Raw genomic sequence first — 19,496 nt, forward strand, 5'->3', positions numbered from 1 at the left:
ATAGGCAATAAACTTGCTTGCCTCTTGTATATAACGAATCAATCTTTTCAACAAAACTGCAGTGTATTTTTATGGGTGTGTTATATGGGCGCCAGCATAGATTGTGAGCCAGTATTTCATGACATTTTTTCATTATTAAAAATACCATAAATGCAATGACACCCTGACACATATTAATAATAACAATATTTGCTAATGATAAGGTGCTTTGGATTGATAAGCACTTTATTTGCTGTATTGAGTAGAAAAGCAGTGAGCATTAACTGGTGTCCAAGTTTCAGGGACTATGGGTCTGTAGCAAGAGAAGTACCTGCTATTCCTCTTACTGCAAATAACTATTCACATATGTTTTACTCTTTTTTTAGATCAAATATAAAGTATTTTTAATTAAAATGACACTAAACAATAGCCATATTTAAAAAAAATAATCCATACACAACCACTAACTAATGTTTTTCATGAAATTGTTTTTTCACTGTGTTTTTCTACCTCCTTATAATGTCCTCCATGAGCTCCGGAATGTCTCGTTTTCCCCCGGCAGTTCTGTCTGTATGAAATGAGCAGTGCACGCAAGTTGCCATCATGTGCACTGCTTTATGCACACTACAAATCCCAAAGTCCATAGTCCCCAGTCCATATTGGGAGCAAGAAAGAGGGTGGTCACAGTCCTACATACAATGGGACCATGGAGAATAACCGTAGTCACCCTCTAACACACATGTATAAAACACAAGGCCCGCGGATCAAGGGTATTTTTTCAGGCGTAACGTGGGGGAACTCTGCTCCACCATCTCTGACATTTGCCCTGCACTCCCCGCTCACCACTGTCACTTGTAAACATAGAAGCCTTCTTCTGAGGGCTGTGGAGGGAGATTTGAGCAAAGTTGGGGAATGGGGGAGAGTGGTGCAGGGGTCAGAGCCGAGGAGGGGTAGAACTGAGATGTGGACAGCCTGTAAAAGAAAGCTGAACCCTGCACACTGTGCTTAGCACATCCCTAAACCCTGCACTCTGTATGTAGTGCACTCCTCAATCTTGCACTTGGTATATAGTGCACCCTTAAACCCTGCACTCAGTAGATGGTGCACCACTGAACTCTGCACTTGGTACATAGCGCACCCCTGAACTCTGCATTATGTAGGTAGTGCACCCCAGAAACTGCAATCTGTGCATAGCAGACCACAGAAACTGCACTCTGTACATTGGTATTTATTGCCCCTTTAAGATCCCCCCACATTTGATGCGGTTCGGCAGGGGTGGTTGAGTTCCTGCACCTATTTTCTAAGAAAAAAAGCCCTGGATAAATTTATATAGTCTTATGCCGCGTACACACAATCGGACTTCCCGGCAGACTTGGTCCGACGGACCAGAGTCCGTCGGACAATTCGATTGTGTGTGGGCTCCAGCGGACTTTTTCTTCCCAAAAGTCCAGCGGACCTAGAAATAAAACTGGCTATAAATCTTTCTGACGGACTCGAGTCTGTGCTAGTCCTACGGACTAAAACCAACGCTAGGGCAGCTATAGGCTTCTGGCTATAAACTTCCTTATTCTACGTCATCGCGTTCAAATCCCTCTGACTTTTGGAGTCTGTCGGATTGTCCGCCGGACCAAGTCCGTCGAAAAGTCCGGTCGTGTGTACGCAGCACTACAGATAAAACCGCCACTTTGAGGGCAACCATAATGCTTTGGCAACCCTCAATAAAATTAAGTTGGACACCCCCCCTTTTGAACAGGAATTCAAATCACATCAGCAAAAAAAAAAAAAATATTAGAATTAGAATATTTGGTAGACATAGACAAAATTTGTTTTGTTCCGTTCCGTTATGGTTCGTATTAGAATTAATTTGTACTTCGTATTTTGTGTCCAAAATTCAATTTCAATTCGTATGAAATACGAATTGTCGATAGGTTCGTTAACTTGTACGAACGTTCTTTACGATGAATTTAAAGGCAAAAATATACCTCAATATAACAGTCGATGCTGATGGAAGTTTCGTTTTTATCCGAAATACGAAATTCCGTTGAAGAATTTCCTATCCGAAATACGAATTTGTGTTAGATGAGGGGCTCCCACCATCCCTGTGCTCTGCTGACTTCCTCCTGGGGCTATACCCCTGCTGTGCTCAGTATGTCAGCACAACACAGGAATTTGGGTACAGCCCCAGGAGGAAGTTAGCATAGCACAGGGATGGTGGGAGCTCCTCATAATAAGCATAATGAGTCGTCGACGCAACGACGACTGATCCGAAAATTCGTAAACAAAAGTTCGTATTTCGTACAAAATTCGGACGCATGGCAATTCGAATTTCGGATCCTCCTGAATTTGAGATTCGTACGAAACTAATCGCACATGTCTAATATTTGGTGGATGCTGTGAGAAGGAACTTAAATAGAATGTTAACATTAGGTTTCTAAACGTTCCAGCTAAGTTTTGATCTGCAACTGATAAAAAGATTTGCAATGGTATGGAAAAGTCAAGCTATTTCTTAAAGCAGGAATGCCAGCTCCACTCTGCTTTTTTAAAGTGTATCTAAAGAGAAGAAGAACAGAGGTGTGATGTATTGTAAAATTAAACCTTACCACTCCTTAGGTGTGGTGGCTGCATTTTTTTTTTAATTTTTTTTTCTTATATTTTCACCTGATCCTGCCAGTAACACACTTCCTTACTCCAGACACTGCTCACACATAGCATTCTATCTATGGAGGAACAAGCAGTATTGTCATCCCAGGACAGAAAATATAGTAGGACTTCAGAACACATCCCACTCTTATCTCTAGAGATAACATGAGGGGAGCTGTTCTGTAGTTCACAGAGGTAACCTGGGCAGGTTTGATTAGACTGCTGGAGATAACATTGCTGAGTGAACAGGAAAAGGGACAACACAGCTATTCTTTTTGCACTTATCAAACAGCTATAACAAAATAATTTTAATGGAAAGCATAACAGACCAAAAGGAAGCAAATAAAATAAGTTGGGTTTACCACACATGTTAAGGGCAAGGCTAAATGTTACCTGTCTGTTGTATAAATGCAGGGGTTACTGTCAGAGGTATTTGTCTGATGATGATACTGCATAGGGCCTGAACTGTAACCACTAAAAGGGAAACTACAAAGAGAAATTTGGATTGCTCATTCATTCCAGCTCTCTGTCCCCCTTTCTATTCCTACTGCCAAAACATTGAGGAACTCCCCTCCAAAACAGCAGAGCACCCCTTCCCTAAGATGTGTAGGGTTAGGATGGACAAAATCTTCAGCCGCTGTAGAGAATATTAACAACACTTCGCTATTTTCCATCCGACCAAACACCTTAGGGGCACTCTATACTATACGCCGGCAGGGGACCACAGAAGGAGAATCAGGGATGCTCTGTGCAACACCATTACACGGAGCAGACCGACACCATAGTTGGAGAGAGGGAGCAATCTGCACAATCTACCATTATCAGTGTTGACATCTGCAAAGCTAAAGGCCATGGCTGGGTTATGGCCACCTGTCCTTTATGCTTGCTATCTGGTAAGCAGATCTACATTACAGTGGTTGGGCACTCTTCTGTCTGTGTTTACACACTGTGGTGACATCAAGAACTTCAAGTGTTTTTATATGTACTCTTTTTATGTTTTATACAGTTTTGATTGGATTCACTGATTGAGACTTTCTGTAGCACAGCTTCTCCATTTCTAGTTATTTCTTGTGTATCCCACTGTATGCTGCTGCTCGTTCAGATATATTTATGCTCCGCTTATAATTGAGCACCATTTTTAGCACGGTACCCCTTTTTTTGCCTTTTATTAATTCCAGTTTGCTATTTTAGACTCTAAACTGAAATTAGTGAAGGTTAAAGAAAGCCTCCTCATTCCTCATGAAAAAAAAAAAGTACTAAAGGAGCTTTAATGTATACGTTACCGAACAGTTACTATACTAATATATAGTATACTATATAAGAGTTCTGTAGTGTGTTGTAGAAATCTATCATATGTGTGGAATGCTTAGTGTGACAATTTTTTATACTTTGTTGGAACTTGTTTTTGGAAACCAACCCAAACTATTTGCCTCTGGGACACATGTCTCTCACCACTTTCTATTGCACAGATATTAGTAATTACCTCATTTTTACCCTCAATATACAGAAATAAAAAAAATAATGAATCATGCTTTAATCACTTCCTTAAACTCAGATATTAGAATATATAAAACTATATATACCCAAACAAGGTAAAGCTTTGACACCGGAATCAGACTTTGGGCTTACATTTTAAAGTCTGCATAAATAATTCCCTTACCTTTAAAATAAACATCAAGAGTATACTCTTTAAAAAGCTGCAATTTTAGAATAAGAAGCTGTTTTGATCAAGTGATTGTGCCTAGGCTGATATGTCTAATCTGGGAATGATGTAATCAGCCTGCTGCAGACAGAAGTAAGCATTCTATTCTATCATTCTTCTCCCCCCACTTTCCACTTAGCACTATTGACCCCCAAAACCCCTTGACACTATTGTCACTCCAACTGGTTGGCCACTATTGTTTCCCTATCTCCCAATGGACAATATTGTTCCCTTCGCTGGACCCTGTAGCTCCTGCACCTGCTCAGCACAAGTATCAATGTCACCCCTTGTCCAACCACTGAGCACCAATGTCTCCAACCATGCCACACTGACACAAATGCATCTGGGGTGCGAGCAGTTTTGTTTGTTCCAGCCCTAATTCCACCTTAATTTACCTAAAAATACTACTAATAAAAACTGACAGGTGGACCTGATTGGACACTTTGTGTAGATGGGATTCCCTGTCCTTGGAGATGTGGGGTGTAGTATACAGGAAAAAGACATTAAGTTCATAGTCTGTAACTGTGTTTGATAGCTATGCTCCAATCTATGCTATAGCACTATTTATAATCCACTCTATGTCTATTCTGAGGTGTCCTCCTGGACATTTGTGTAGTGCAAATCCATTGGTGTGATTAGCCTAGAGCCTGTCAAACTCAACACTTATAAGTTCTTGTCCATAGTCAGTGACCTGTTCAAACCTTGCTTTAGTTGTGGGCCCTTTTAAAATCTTGGTCCTGGTAACCTTGCTTGCCAAAGGCATAGAAATTAGTCTTCCGAGCAGTAGACATTGTGCAAAGTGGCTGCTTGTCTAGACCATGAACCTAATTCCCTGATATGTCAGTTTACAACCTTGGCTTGGTTCTACAGCAAAGAATATCAAATGTTTGTACTTATCTTGACATCAGTTAAAACTGTAGGAAACCACAAACCTGCCTTTGGCAATTGGCAGTGATCAGGTGGTTGTAATAGTGATGAGCAAGAGCTCTGCGTATACGATAAAAGCTAATATTTTATTTCAGATGATGCTGGAGCACAATAGTTTTCTGATCATTCAGGTCTTTGTGACCACTTTTCTAAAAAAATAAAAAATCTTTCCATAATCTTTGCAAGTAATCAAATAAACACGTATCTGCTGCGCTTAGTAAAAAATACTTAATATCCACAATCCTTAAGTTCAGCTGCTAGCACAATGCTCAACATAAATTAGATACAAAAGTTATAGGAGCAGCGCTAAACATCAAAACTAAGAGTCATAAAAAGTCCATAGTGATAAAAGTCCACAGGGGATGTCCAAAAGAGCTCCTGACATCAGAGTGCAGCTAAATAGCGCATATGTAAGGAAACCACGACTGGCACCCAATCACACTGCCTCTTACCCTCCTCTCCAGACCCTCATTACAAAGGTCAAAAATGCAGTGGGCAGCAATCAAGTGAGGTCCATGATATCAGTATGCTCCGTCCAGCCAAAATTAACACCTTCTCCAAAGCTCGATCAATCACATAAAGGGACAAAAGAGACACTCCTCATAGTGTAGAGATCTCAATCCAGTTTAATAAACAACATGAATTATCATTCACATGGTAGAAGTAAAAACATACACGTCTTGGTTTAAAAAAACAGTGTTCCCAACCAGCAAGTTGGCCACTGCGTCCTGATATACAGAATCGTCACGCGTCTCCAGCTCCTCCCTACGCGTTTTACCATCAGATGACTCGTAGGGAGGAGCTGGAGACACGTGACGCTGCTGTATGCCGGGACATGGCAGCCATCGTGCTGGTTGGGAACGCTGGCTTTTTAAACCAAGACATGCATGTTTTTACTTCTAACATGTGACGGATATTTTATACCGTTTATTAAACTGGATTAGGATCTCTGCACAATGAGGAGTGTTTTTTTTGTCCCTTTATGTAATTGTTCGAGCTTTGGAGAAGGTGTTCATTTTGGTTGGACAGAGCATACTGATATTGGGGAGCTTACTTGACTGCTACCCATTGCGTATTTGACCTTTGTAATGAGGGTCTGGAGAGGAGGGTAAGACATTTTTATTTTTCTATGGCCATATTTTATCTAGCAAGGTTTCATCCCAGTTGCTGTACCTTTGCAATACATTTTTGGAAGAAACAACTAGTCACAATCTTCCGAATTTCATTTTATATGCTCAATTGTCAATCCCTGAGATGTAGCAGATGTCCATATGGTACGAGTGCCTATTAAAAAATTATTAAAGTGTAATGTATATAAAGCCACATGTTTTTTCTTTAGTTTTGGATAGAGGGGTACAAAGTAAAGCCCCATACACACTATCAAATTTTCTGCTGATTTTTTCCTTCGGATTTACCAAAACCATTTAGTGCTAGGGCCTGCCTGATTGCATACAAATTGAAACTCCTAATGTTTGACCTTATATTATATGGTTTTGGTTAATCTAAAGACAAAAATCAGCAGAAAATCTGATAGTGTGTATGGGGCTTTATAAAGAGAATCCATGTTAGGTTTTTATTGCTTCAAATTCCCTCACATAATGGAATGCCCATATATAACCAGTACAAATCCATAAATACATGTCCAAACAATGGTCCAAACAAACACCCAGAGCACAAAGATGAAAAAGTCATCCAGCCACTGCTGTATCACTAATCAAATAATTAAAAAACACCCAGAGTCAATCCCCATCAGAAAGCAGCTCATTGTTATAATTGACCACCTATTTATCAAAGGTCTAACATTGCTTTATACTCCACTGCACAGCTCTAATTTATGGCAGTCCATATATTATGCAATTTTCTTTCCTTCAACCATGGTTTGAAGGAAAGAAAATTGCTAAATTCCCCCAGCAAACCAGTCAGTGTTGATGGGGGAATCCCTCCCACAGCACTATTGTGTTCTGTTGGTGGGGAACATGGGGGGCCTTCCTCACTGGCAAAATACAATGATCACTGCCGGCAAGCATAGCCGCCAGCAGGGATTGGGTGAATAAAACTGACAGGCCGGTTGTACTGAAGTTGATCGAGGGATCAACTTCAGTACAACCAACCTGCCCATAGACGGGTCAAAATTGATCTGTCTATGGCTAGCTTTAACCCAACTGGACACCAATGATTCTTTCAGGATAGAGTCCTCAACAATATATGAAAGAAACTTGCAATAGTGAAGTACTTTAAAAAAGCGTTTTACTAATCTGAGCCCTGGAATTTCACACGCCGGAGGCGCACTCTTCCTCTGCCTGGGATTCTCAGATCTTGATTGGATAGATTGATAGCAGCACAGCCATTGGCTCCTGCTGCTGACAATCAAATCCAATGACACGGGCACCACGGATTTGCTGCCACTTGCCACCAAGCTGTTTAAGGGCACTGCCCCGCTTCTTCAGAATAGGCTGCGCACCTAGCTGTAAATAGAAGAAACTCTGCCATATTGTGTCTTGCATGCTCCGGGCCTCAGGCTCACCTTCATGAATAAAGAATGACCACACAAATAGTCTTTTAATGCTTTACTGTAAAGAACAGGACAACATTCTGTACAGCCACTTCTTCTAAGTCACACTTCAGGCCATTGGAATTGGCTACCGTGCACACCTGCAACAGATATTGCATTCTCCAATGTGCAGCTCAGTGTACATTCTCAGCATAGTTACATAGTTACATAGGTAGACGGGTTGAAAAAAGACATGAGTTCATCTAGTTCAACCTTTAAAATGTCCCACATCATGTTGTGAGTGAACCCCATGAATCCCATTCATGAATCCCATTCAGGAGTTACGTCATCCCAGCCAGTCAAAATCTGAAATCTGGCAAAAAAGATGGAGAAAGATGTCAGCACCAGGGAGGTAGTTTGTAGGCATCACATCACTGAAGGAGGAGATGAGTATAGTTCCGCTTTAAAGGAAATTGCCCCAGTAGAACACAGATGGTAAATAAATAAATAAACTATGGGTTTAAACCATTTCCTACTCTATTCAAATGAAAAAAAGTTTGGGCTTTAAATATACCTTGAAGTAAACTTGTCACATACATTGTTAAACTAAACGTCAATGAAAACAAATGTAGAGCTGAAAAGTCAGTATTTTCATTTAGCTTCAGCAGCCTGTAGCTCTGCATTTACTGATCATTTTGACATGCGCTTTTCACTGACGGTAATATCGGTTTACATGGTTTTTCATCATTATCATGCTTAGCTTGCATTGCCTGGGGTTGTGACAGGTTTATTCTAAGTTAAATCTAAGCTAGCTTTAGGTAAATTTGAATACAGTTCTGCACATGTCTTAAAAAAAAAAAAATATTAAAAGAGGAAAACTAAAGGCTCCTGTATGACAGTCTAAACAAGTTCCAAATCCAGTTATTATGTAATGCATAAGGCTTATGAGCTACATAATACAACTCTTTTTACCTTCCCTGAGCCAAATCCTCCTTCATTATGTGTCTCACATGACCCGTAAACCACCCCCTCCAAGCAGACACTGCAGCAGAGGCAGTGCTGTCCATCCAGAAGCAGTGGGCAGAACTAGGTGTGGTCAGGTGCTGATTGGTAAGCTACAAGCTTATGAATCAGCAGTGACAATGCTGATAGCCACACCCCCAACAATATATTTTCACCCTACAATTACTAGTACAAGCAAATATGGAATACATGAGAGTGGCAACTCTGCTCTGAATTAAGGAGCAGTGAAGCATTGTTGCCACACCATCACAAGAAGCTGCAATTTGGTGGAGTTCACTAGCAGAATCAACAGGCATTTATAAGACTCTCCTGGGAAGCTAAGAAAAAACTAAGTGCAGATTTGCTTAAGAAATGATGCTGTAGCACATCTTTTTTTTTTTTTTTAACTGAGCATCCTTAATGCCACTTTAACATTAAATTGTATGTATTTAAAAACTGCATACTGTGTTGCAAAAAGTTATTTTAATTATTCACATTTTGCATTGATAATTATGTAGTAGAGTTCAGCTTAAACAAGTTCTGTAGTTGCAGCATATATTTTCATTTTATAACATCAGCATTGTAATATCAATACAAATAAATAATAGTTATTTTTGACAGCTTACTTGAAAAATATTCTTCTGGCCATCTCTTCCACAACTTCCTGGATTTGCAGAGTCTCCCCTGCTGTTTACTTTCAATTTCTAAGGACTACATATCCCATGTTACCTTGCTACCTACAAGCTGTAATTCCTGTATTGACTGCCTCCTGAAACTCTTCCTCTCAGCACCTCTGTAGTTCAGAAGGTAGACTGTTAGGAAAATGGCCGTGGAAGTACTGGCAATCTTGCCAGTAGAAGAAATGGGCACCATAGGTGCATCATGTGACAGATGGTTCCCCCTGCTAGCCTATAAAGGACTGCCTTTGTCTTACCCAAGTTGCTGGATTGTTGTCAGCTTCCTGTATTCCTCTGTGATTACTTGGATTTCGTTTTCATTGACCTGGCTCATTCCAGACCTGTTGACCTCCTCTCCTGGCTCATCCACAACTTGCTCCTGGACCTTCCTTCTGCCTGATTACCCATGCATGACCCCAGCTTGCTAAATGGACTTTGCCTCTGCCTGATTACCCGTGTATGACCCCGGCTTGCTATACGGACTTGGCTGTTGCTTGATTACCAGTTTATGATCTCAGCTTACTTCATGGATTTGCTCTTGCTTCTTGATAGAGCTTGATAGACGCCTTGATAGAGCTCTTGATAGAGCTTGATAGACGCCTTGATAGAGCTCTTGATAGAGCTTGATAGACGCCTGCGGGTGATGAAACCAATTCCAACCAAACCAATTCCAAAACCTACAACTTACTTGGATGATGCCCAGGATTCTGAAGGTCTCTGCTCCCTTACCAGCACCTTCTGCCACCTCAACTGCAGAAGGGGAGCCTATGCAACTGGGTTTAGTATGCTCCTCCCTTGCCCCTAAAGAGAAGCAATGCCACCAGGCCAACCTCTGCCTTTACTGTGGAGGAATGGGACATTTCCTGCGCAACTGCCCCATAAGACCCAGTAAGTCTTCTCAACCAAGCCCTATGAACTTTCAGGTATCCAGATCTTCCCCCTCTCATCTTGTACTTCCTGTCTCCTTACATTTGGCAGAAGCGGAAATCAGGCTCTTGGCGATCGTTGACTCAGGGGCCTGCAGCTGCTTCCTGGATTCCTCTCTGGCTAAGAGACTATGTACTGAATACCCCTTCAGGATAAAAAACAGAAACTTGAAGTCCACTTGGCTGATGGGTCTCTGCCTAGTTCCAGACGTGTCACTCAAGAAACTAGACCCATTCTAAAGATTATAGATTCCGGCCACCAGGTATTAATTTGTTTTTATGTACTACTTTCCCCTTTGTTCCCCGTTATCCTAGGACTTCCTTGGCTGCAAGCCCATGACCCCCAGACCCATTGGGGCAAAAAAGAAATATCCTTCTCCTCAGTCTATGTCTACAGCATTGCTTTGTTCCTGGTTCCAGCAGTCCGGCTAACTGTGTTACCATCCAAACCACATCCAGTTTACATCAAAATGTCCCAGCAACCTATCAAGAATTCTTGGATGTTTTTTACAAGAGAAAGGCTGACGCTCTTTCACCTCATCAGCCCTAAGATTGTCACACAGAACTACTCCCCGGGGCAGAGATTACGTTTGGACAAATTTTCCCATTATTTGAAGTCGAGTTGGAGGCCCTCTGAATCTACATCAATGAAAATCTGGAGAAAGGTTCATCCGTCCCTCTTTCTCTCCTGCTGGGGCTGGCATCTTTTTTGTTGAAAAGAAGGATGGTTCACTGAGACCCTGTTTCGACTATAGGAAGCTTAACAAGGTCACCATAAAGAAGCAATATCTGTTTCTCCTCATTCCTAAACTGTTCCAAAGGTTTGGAACCACGGAGGTCTTGTCAGAAACCATGAATCAGACAGAAGTACAATCAAATCACACTTGTTTATTAATAAAAATAAAAGGTAAATAGAAAAAGCGTAGTCAAGCATAGCCAGAGTCCAGTAACCAGATCGGGTAGTCAGCCAGTCCAAAGTTCATTAACCAGATCGGGTAGTCAGCCAGTCCAAAGTTTATTAACCAGATCGGGTAATCAGCCAGGCCTGAAGTCAGGGATCCAAGGAGAGCAACTGCAAGCAGGATTAGGAGCCAGGAGGGATGTCAGCAAGCCAGTCTTGAAACAAACAGCAGGAGATGGTTCCTTGTGATGTGACCAATGCGAAGGCAAAAAAGAAGTGAGCTGGAAGGCTTTAAATAGGCAGGTCAGACGAGCATCATTGGGAACAGCTGGTAACTGTGGAGAGAGAAGAGAGCTGGCAATTAGCTGACAGCTGAGCAGCCAGCCCAGAGGAGGAAGGGCTAAGCCAGCCCTGACAGGTCTTCACCAAATGAGATCTGCAAGGAGCCTATAATCTTGTTAGAATACAGGAGGGAGACGAGTGGAAGACAGCATTTAGAACCTGATTTGGACACTTTGAATATGCCGTTTGGTCTGTGCATTGCCCAGCTACATTCTAACTCTTGGTAAACTATATCTTCCAAGAATTCCAGGACAACTTTGTTATCGTTTATCTTGATGACATTCTCATTTTCTCTGCCACTTTAGAGCTCCATCGTACCCATGTAAAAAGGGTATTATCTATCTAAGCTGAGAAATGCGATTTTGAAACATCTTCTATTCAGTTTTTGGGACTTGTCCTCTCCACTGATGGGGTTGCTATGGATTCCCAGAAAATAAAGGCAATCTTAGATTGGCCAGCCCCTTCGGACAAGAAAAGCATCCAGCGAGTCATTGGCTTTGCTAATTTTTATCAGAGATTCGTGAAAGGCTTTTTTGCAACTATTTCACCCATCACCCAGTTGACTCGCCAACAGGTGCAATTCTAATAGTCCCAAGAGGCTCAAATAGATTTTGACAAACTTAAGAAACTGTTCATCTCTGCACACCAGTCTTACAGCACCCAGACCCGGCCTTGCCTTACGTGCTAGAAGTTGATGCCTCAGAGATAGCCAGTTTTATCCCAGCGTCAGGGACCTAAAGCCCTGCTGCATCCTGTAGCTTTCACCTCTCGAAAGATGAGTCCACCAGAGAGGAATTATGACATGGGTGACTGTGAGTTGCTGGATATTAAATTTGCTGTGGAGGAATGGAGATACTTACTGGAGGGAGCCGCTCACCTGATTTAGATTTTTACAGACCACAAGAATTTGGATTACTTCAGAACAGTTAAAAGGCTAAGACCCCAACAAGTCTGTCAGGCACTGTTCTTCTACATATTTAATTTTCATATTTCATACCAACCAGGCTCCAAGAATGGGAAAGCGGACGCACTTACCCGGATATTCCCTGATACCCCTGAAATAATGGAACCCGGCACCATCCTGTCTGCAAAAATGTTTTCACTCATCTTGCCTGACTTGAGAACAGCAATTAGACAGGCATCCACCCAGTGTACAGAGCCAGAGGTGTCTTCTCTAAAAAAAAAACAGGAAGGTCTGCTTTGGTGCCAAGATAACATTTTTGTGCCACAGCAAGTCAGACTTCAGGTCTTGAGGACTTTTCATGATCATAAACTTGCCAGACATTTTGGAAAACGAAAAACCTCTGAACTAGTCCAATGCTCTTTTTGATGGCCCAGTTAAGACTACAGGTAGTATGTAAATTCTTTTACTATCTGCCAATGTAAAAAAGGGTCCCATGCCAAAACATGGGGACTATTAAGACCGTTGCCCATTCCGGAATAGCCCTGGAGGAAGACTTCTATGGACTTTATTGTAGACTTACCGCCTTCAGAAGGGTTCACTACCATCTTGGCGGTAGTTGACTGCCTCTCTAAAATGGCCCACTTTTGCCAATGATGGGCGCACCCTCTGGGGTAGATACCGCCAACATATTTATTAAGGAAATCATCAGGCTGCACAAATTACCAGACAATATTGTGTCCGACAGAGGAGTACAATTCACGTCCAGGTTTCAGATTGATCTTTGTAAATCCCTATCCATTGATGTATGTTACATAGTTACATAGTTAGTAAGGTTGAATAAAGACACCAGTCCATCCAGTTCAACCTGAGTGAGTGTCTACAATTGTCCCTATCCCTGTACATTGCACACTCACATCAGTCCCTACCCTCAAGGAGCCCACAATCCAAGGTCCCCACTCATATACTAGGGCCAATTTTGGACAGAAGCCAGTTAACCTACCTGCATGTCTTTGGAGTGTGGGAGGAAACTGGAATACCCGGAGGAAACCCACGCAGGCACAGGGAGAACATGCAAACTCCAGGCAGGTAGTGTTGTGGTTGGGATTACTATGCAATGTACTACTATGTACTATGATAGTATGCCTATCACCCTCAGAGCAATCGTCAGACTGAAAGATCAAACCAGACTTTGGAGCATTATATGTAGTGTTTCTGTACCTGCTCTCAAGATGACTGGATCTCTCCCCCCTTTTGCAGAACTTGCTTATAATAACTCCCTGCATGCTGCTACTAATCAATCTCCATTCTGGGCTAACTATGGGTTTCATCCATCTTTCCTACCTAATACCATACCAGAGGCATCGGTCCCAGCAGTCCAGGATCAGGTAAATTTTATTCAAGCTAACTACCAGCGTCTTCAAGAGGCAATGCAGGAGGCTCAGGAAAGCTACAAGAAATTCCATGACAAAGAGAAGAATCTTAAGTTCTCTTGTCCTTCTCGGAAGCTTGGACGAAAATTTATTGGCCCTTTTCAAGAGGATGATTAATTCAGTAGCCTTTGATCTGGCATTACCAGACTCCTACAGAATCCACCCGGTATACCACGTTTCACTTCTCAAACCAGTGGTCCCAGTCCCTTACCTAGAGGGGAAGAATTAGCACCACCTCCAGTCTCGTGGAAGGCAAAGCAGAATTTGAAGTGGAAGCCATCCTGGATTGCAGGAAAAGAGGTAGGCAAGTCCAGTACCTGATTAAATGGAAGGGATACCCTCGGAAGATAATTCTTGGGAGCCTTCTTGCAATATACATGCTCCAAGATTGTTACAAAACTTTTACAGGAGACATCTGGAGAAAGTGGCCCGTGAAAGTACTAGCAATCCAGTAGAAGAAATGGGTGCCATAGGCGCATCATGTGACAGATGGTTCCCCCTGCTGGCCTATAAATGACTGCCTCTGTATGACCCAAGTTGCTGGATTCTTGTCAGCTTCCTGAACCTCTGTGTGATTACTTGGATTTCCTGTTCATTGATCCGACTCATTCCAGACCTGTTTACTTACTCTCCTGGCTCATCCCCTGGCTTTCTCCTGGACCTTCCTTCTGCCTGATTACCTATGCCTGACCCTGGATTGCTATATGGACTTTGCCCCTGCCTGATTACCCGTACATGACCCGTTTGCTATACAGACTTTGCTTCTGCTAGATTACCAGTTTATGACCTCAGCTTACTTCACAGATTTGCTTTTGCTTCTTGCCATCCTGTGTTTGACCCTCAGTCAGGTGTTTCTGTGTTTCACCCTCAGTCGGGTGATCCAGTGTTTCACCCTTGGTAGGGTGTTCCTGTGTTTCACCCTTGGTAGGGTGTTCCTGTGTTTGACCCTCAGCTGGGTGTTCACTGGTGTCCTCTGAAGCACGGTTTATTCCAAGCACAGTGGGGAGTTCCTGGTCGCATGTGCACCACCACGCCCTGGCTGTCCTCACAAGGTGACTTTCTTCCTGACCCATCCAGATCCTGCCGGCATCCCATGCTTCTTCTGGCCATATACCTTCTGTGGCACTTTCAGAGGTATACTGCACCAGGGGTCAAGTCCTGGGGAAAAAAAGTGTGGGAACTCCCACTCAAGATCCACTCCCCCACCATAAAATTTTAAAAAATGATACGCTCATATGCACGAATGCTTCAAAAGTGGTATTTTTCATCCAATGTTCGTATTGTGTGTATGAAGCTTAACTGTTAGTACATAAAAAAAAAAAACAATCCTCAATAAACATAAATACGGTAATTCTCTGAATAATCAGCATTCATTCAATTGTGCTTCCATGCAAATGTGAACATCATGTTCTGATCTTTATTGGGGAATGTTATTTTGTATAGAGAGTGTTTATGTGGTGAGTTTACACTTTTCATTGAACAGAGTTTGGATAACACAGGGTTAAATGGAAAGGTCATAAATCAACTGCACATTATCTGGACAGAATGCTTGGGGAGATAGTGATGTGTTCCTGCTTAGGAGATGTATGTTAGCTTGGGGGGCTGCAAACTCTGCAGGGCTCCAACACACACTCGCTGCTATTCCAACCCTTCACATATTTCCACATAAACTTCTCTCCTGGCATTAAACTTTGCCAGGTATTGTGCTCAGCTTACCATCCCAAACTGATGTTCCTCTCTCAGCTCACCTCTCTCCCTGCATGTCCTGTGAGCAGAATAGCTGATCTATCCATCAGCTAGACCTAGACCTGATCTACCCGTCAGCTAGCTGTGATTGACAGGTAGATGAAAACTAATGGGAACTGAGTTCCTGTTGTGGAAAAAGTACAGGAACCCCGTTCCCATGCGTTCCCGCAGGACTTGGGCTCTGTACTGCACCCAGCCGCAAGGGAGCCCCTCTCTGCATATTGGCTTCGGATCAGGTACATGACATAGACTCTGTGAAATGTGTAACACAGCAATGACTACTCACAGGGTACAATGAATATGTGTCACAGAATTCAAGGAAGTAATTGTGTGGGGATCTTCCCAAAGAAAGTTTAAAAACTTCAAGATCAATAAGATTAATAGGAGTAGGCTAGAAATAGATGAAATACAATGTGGAAATGAATATACGATTGCACATTTTGACCATATATACAGTATCTCACAAAAACGAGTACACCCCTCATGTTTTTGCAAATATTTTATTATATCTTTTCATGTGACAACACTGAAGAAATGACACTTTGCTACAATGTAAAGTAGTGAGCTTACAGCTTGTATAATAGTGTAAATTTGCTATCCCCTCAAAATAACTCAACACACAGCCATTAGACCCCTTTCACACCACACCGCCCATTGCATCGGCGGTAAAATGCCGCTATTTTTAGTGGCATTTTACGCCGGATTTGCAGCGGATCTGCAGCGCATTTCGGGCGCTAGCAGGGCCCTTTTAGCCCCCGCTAGCGGCTGCGAAAGGGTTAAAACCGCCGGCAATACGCCGCAACAGCGGCGTTTTGCCGGCGGTATTACAGCGCTGTCCCATTGATTTCAATGGGAAGCAGCGGTGGAGGAGCGGTAAACACACCGCTCCTTCACCGCTCCAAAGAAGCTGCTGGCAGGACTTTTTTCTGACGTCCTGCCAGTGCACCGCTGTAGTGTGAAGGGCTTTCACACTACAGACAATGGTGCAGCTTCTTTAGGGCGGATTGCAGTCGCTATTTCTAATGCTATAGCGCCTGCAAAACACCCTGGTGTGAAAGGGGTCTTAATGTCTAAACCGCTGGCAACAAAAGTGAGTACACCCCTAAGTGAAAATGTCCAAATTGGGCCGAATTAGCGATTTTCCCTCCCCAGTGTCATGTGACTCGTTAGTGTGAATGGGAGCAGGTGTGTGGACATTTGAGGGGACATCACTGTTATACAAGCTGTACACTCACTGCTTTACATTGTAGCAAAATGTCATTTTTTCATTGTTGTTACATGAAAAGATATAATAAACTATTTACATAAATGTGAGGGGTTTATGCACTTTTGTGAGATACTGTATGCTTTAAAAGGACCTGAGGGCCATGTTTGTATCAGTAGGTCAAGTGGAGAGCCGCAACACAACCAAACCTATGCTATACCTATCTAGGCTGTTTCAAGCCTTGCAGCATTGCAAAGGCAAGATCTTCTGGCACTACAATTACAACTACAGAACTACAAATTTTATGGTTATTGAAAATTAATAAGTAAATTAAAAATTATATTCTGCAATTATTCTCCTTTTATAAATGCACAATGTTTCTAATAAAGTATTACAAAAATAATGAAAGGAATGGTAAAATTACATACAAATGATAAAAAAGGAACAGCAAAAAAAACAGGGAAGAAGGGGGTGAATGAGTTAATTAAAATTCAATAGGGCTAACTAAGGGGCTACAAACATTTTTTTACACATAATAATGACATATGATATATGAATGAAAGCTATAGCGCCAAACTCTTTTTCATCATGGGCCACTTCAGCAGTATGGTTGTCCCCAAAGGCCAGTTGTATCTGGGATGCGCTACCTACAGAGTGCAGGGTTCTAGAGTGCATTATGTACAGAGTACAGAGCTCAGGAGTGCATTACATACATAGTGTAGTGTGTAGGAGTGCACTACGTACAGATTGCAGAGTCCAGAAGTACATTATGTACAGAGTGCAGGGTTCAGGAGTGTGCTATGTACAGAGTGCAGTGTTTAGGGGTGCGCTATGCACAGTGTGCAAGCCCAACCCCCCTTTCTAAAGCTTTCATGCATCTCTACTCTCTCCTGCTCTAGTACAGTACCTCTCTGTGTAAGGTGGCCCTGATATCCTTGTATTCGGCTTTAGTACTGCCCTGTAGGCAGCTCTGCTTTGTCTTGCAGGGAGATCGTTCTATCTCTCTAATTCTAGACATCTGTCACCACTGTGAGTGCGTGCAGGAATTTATTAGGTCCGGGAGCCACTGAGAGCAAAGCTGTCCTTTGTAAACACAGAGAACTTCTGTGTTTACAAGTGACAGCAGGAGCCGGGGTGGCGGAATGGAGTTCCACCATGTTCCAGCTGTAAAACTGGATGCGAGGGACACATGACTCAGCCCCAGAGCCTTATGTTTGACATATGTGCTCCAGTCGCAGCTGGCAGTATATTTTTTGGGGGGGTCGGTCGGGTCACAGGCACCCCACGCGCGGTCAGTTACCAGCCCGGAAGTTATCCCATCTAGGGCGCAGGCAGTGTTTCCTCCGTGTGGTGACTTTACCCTATGTCTTCTCTTCCTTGGCTTTGGCGGCTTCCCCTGCATCTCCTCCCTTCTCCTCGGCGGCCAATAGAATCGCTTCTCCTCTCAGACAATTGGGTGATGGGTCGTGGGATCGGCTTCCTGATTGGCCGGGAGAAGAATCAGGTATACAATAGCGAATATTTATTTGCTATTGTCACACAACTGGGTGAGCCCACCTTTTTTTGAAGCCAATTAGAGCCAATCAGGCTCTAATCACATGCTTCTAAAAAAAAAAAAAACATTGGAATCCATGTGTCCCTGCTCCCCCCTGCTCCCCATATGGATGGGCCACCACTGGTGTGCTCTAAAAGGTATCTCTGTAATACCATTGCTCTGGTGGGAAATCTCCAGTAAATTAGGCCCAAAGAACCTTAATTTCCTCTTTGATATACTGTATTTAAAAATACTGGGGAGAAGCCTAACATTTTCCTCTTGCAGCTATATGCAACAATGATCAATGTAGTAGGGGTTCCAGCCATTTTCCTTATTACTGGAGCCCTTTAATGCTTAAGACTACCTAGTAGCAGATAAAAAGTTTTCATGATGAATTCATACATGCTAAGTAACATATAAATGTAACAAGTGTTTCTTACCTCTCACAGAGATCACAGTACTCCCAGTGATAATGCTTTTCCCGCTTTTCTCATAAGAATGATGGAGCCATCTTTGTTCAGACAATATACAGGGTCAACATATACTTCCTGGAATGTAGTGGTAGCTCAGAGATGAGCTGACGCCTTAGCTGTTCTTGTGATATTTAAAAAATAAATGTCTGATGTAGCCTCTCCCCCTGATTTTAATTTAAAAAAAGTGCAAAGGTTCGCTGGATAGAACTTCTTAATGAGATGATGGTCATGGAGGAGCTGCAGGCGAAGGTGGACGACAGATATGACAAATTTACTGTTTTGTGGTCTATCTGGCGCCATCATTCGGCCTCAGCGGGCTTCCTTAATGGCATTCGATAGGACAATGCCATGTCCTGTATTTTTGCTGTTCACCTGTGATACTCCTTTGGGGTTGCACAGCTATAGGCCTGTGCTCATACTTCTTTTTGCACACCACCATCCGGCTGGGCTCCCTCTGTCTTCCCTCCCCCCCATGTGGTGATATAGGTTGAATGTCGGGCCACCGACCTGGATCCATACTGACGGCTGCACTACGGCCCAGTGTGATTTCAGTTTTTTGAGGTTCCTGTCACCCTCCTTTCCTCTCCCTCACCTTCCCCTGTCCCTTCCCCCCTCCTC

This window comes from Lithobates pipiens, unplaced genomic scaffold (assembly GCF_037356315.1).
Source record: "Lithobates pipiens isolate NorthernLeopardFrog02 unplaced genomic scaffold, aLitPip1_a1.2 Scaffold_18, whole genome shotgun sequence".
NCBI lineage: Eukaryota > Metazoa > Chordata > Amphibia > Anura > Ranidae > Lithobates > Lithobates pipiens.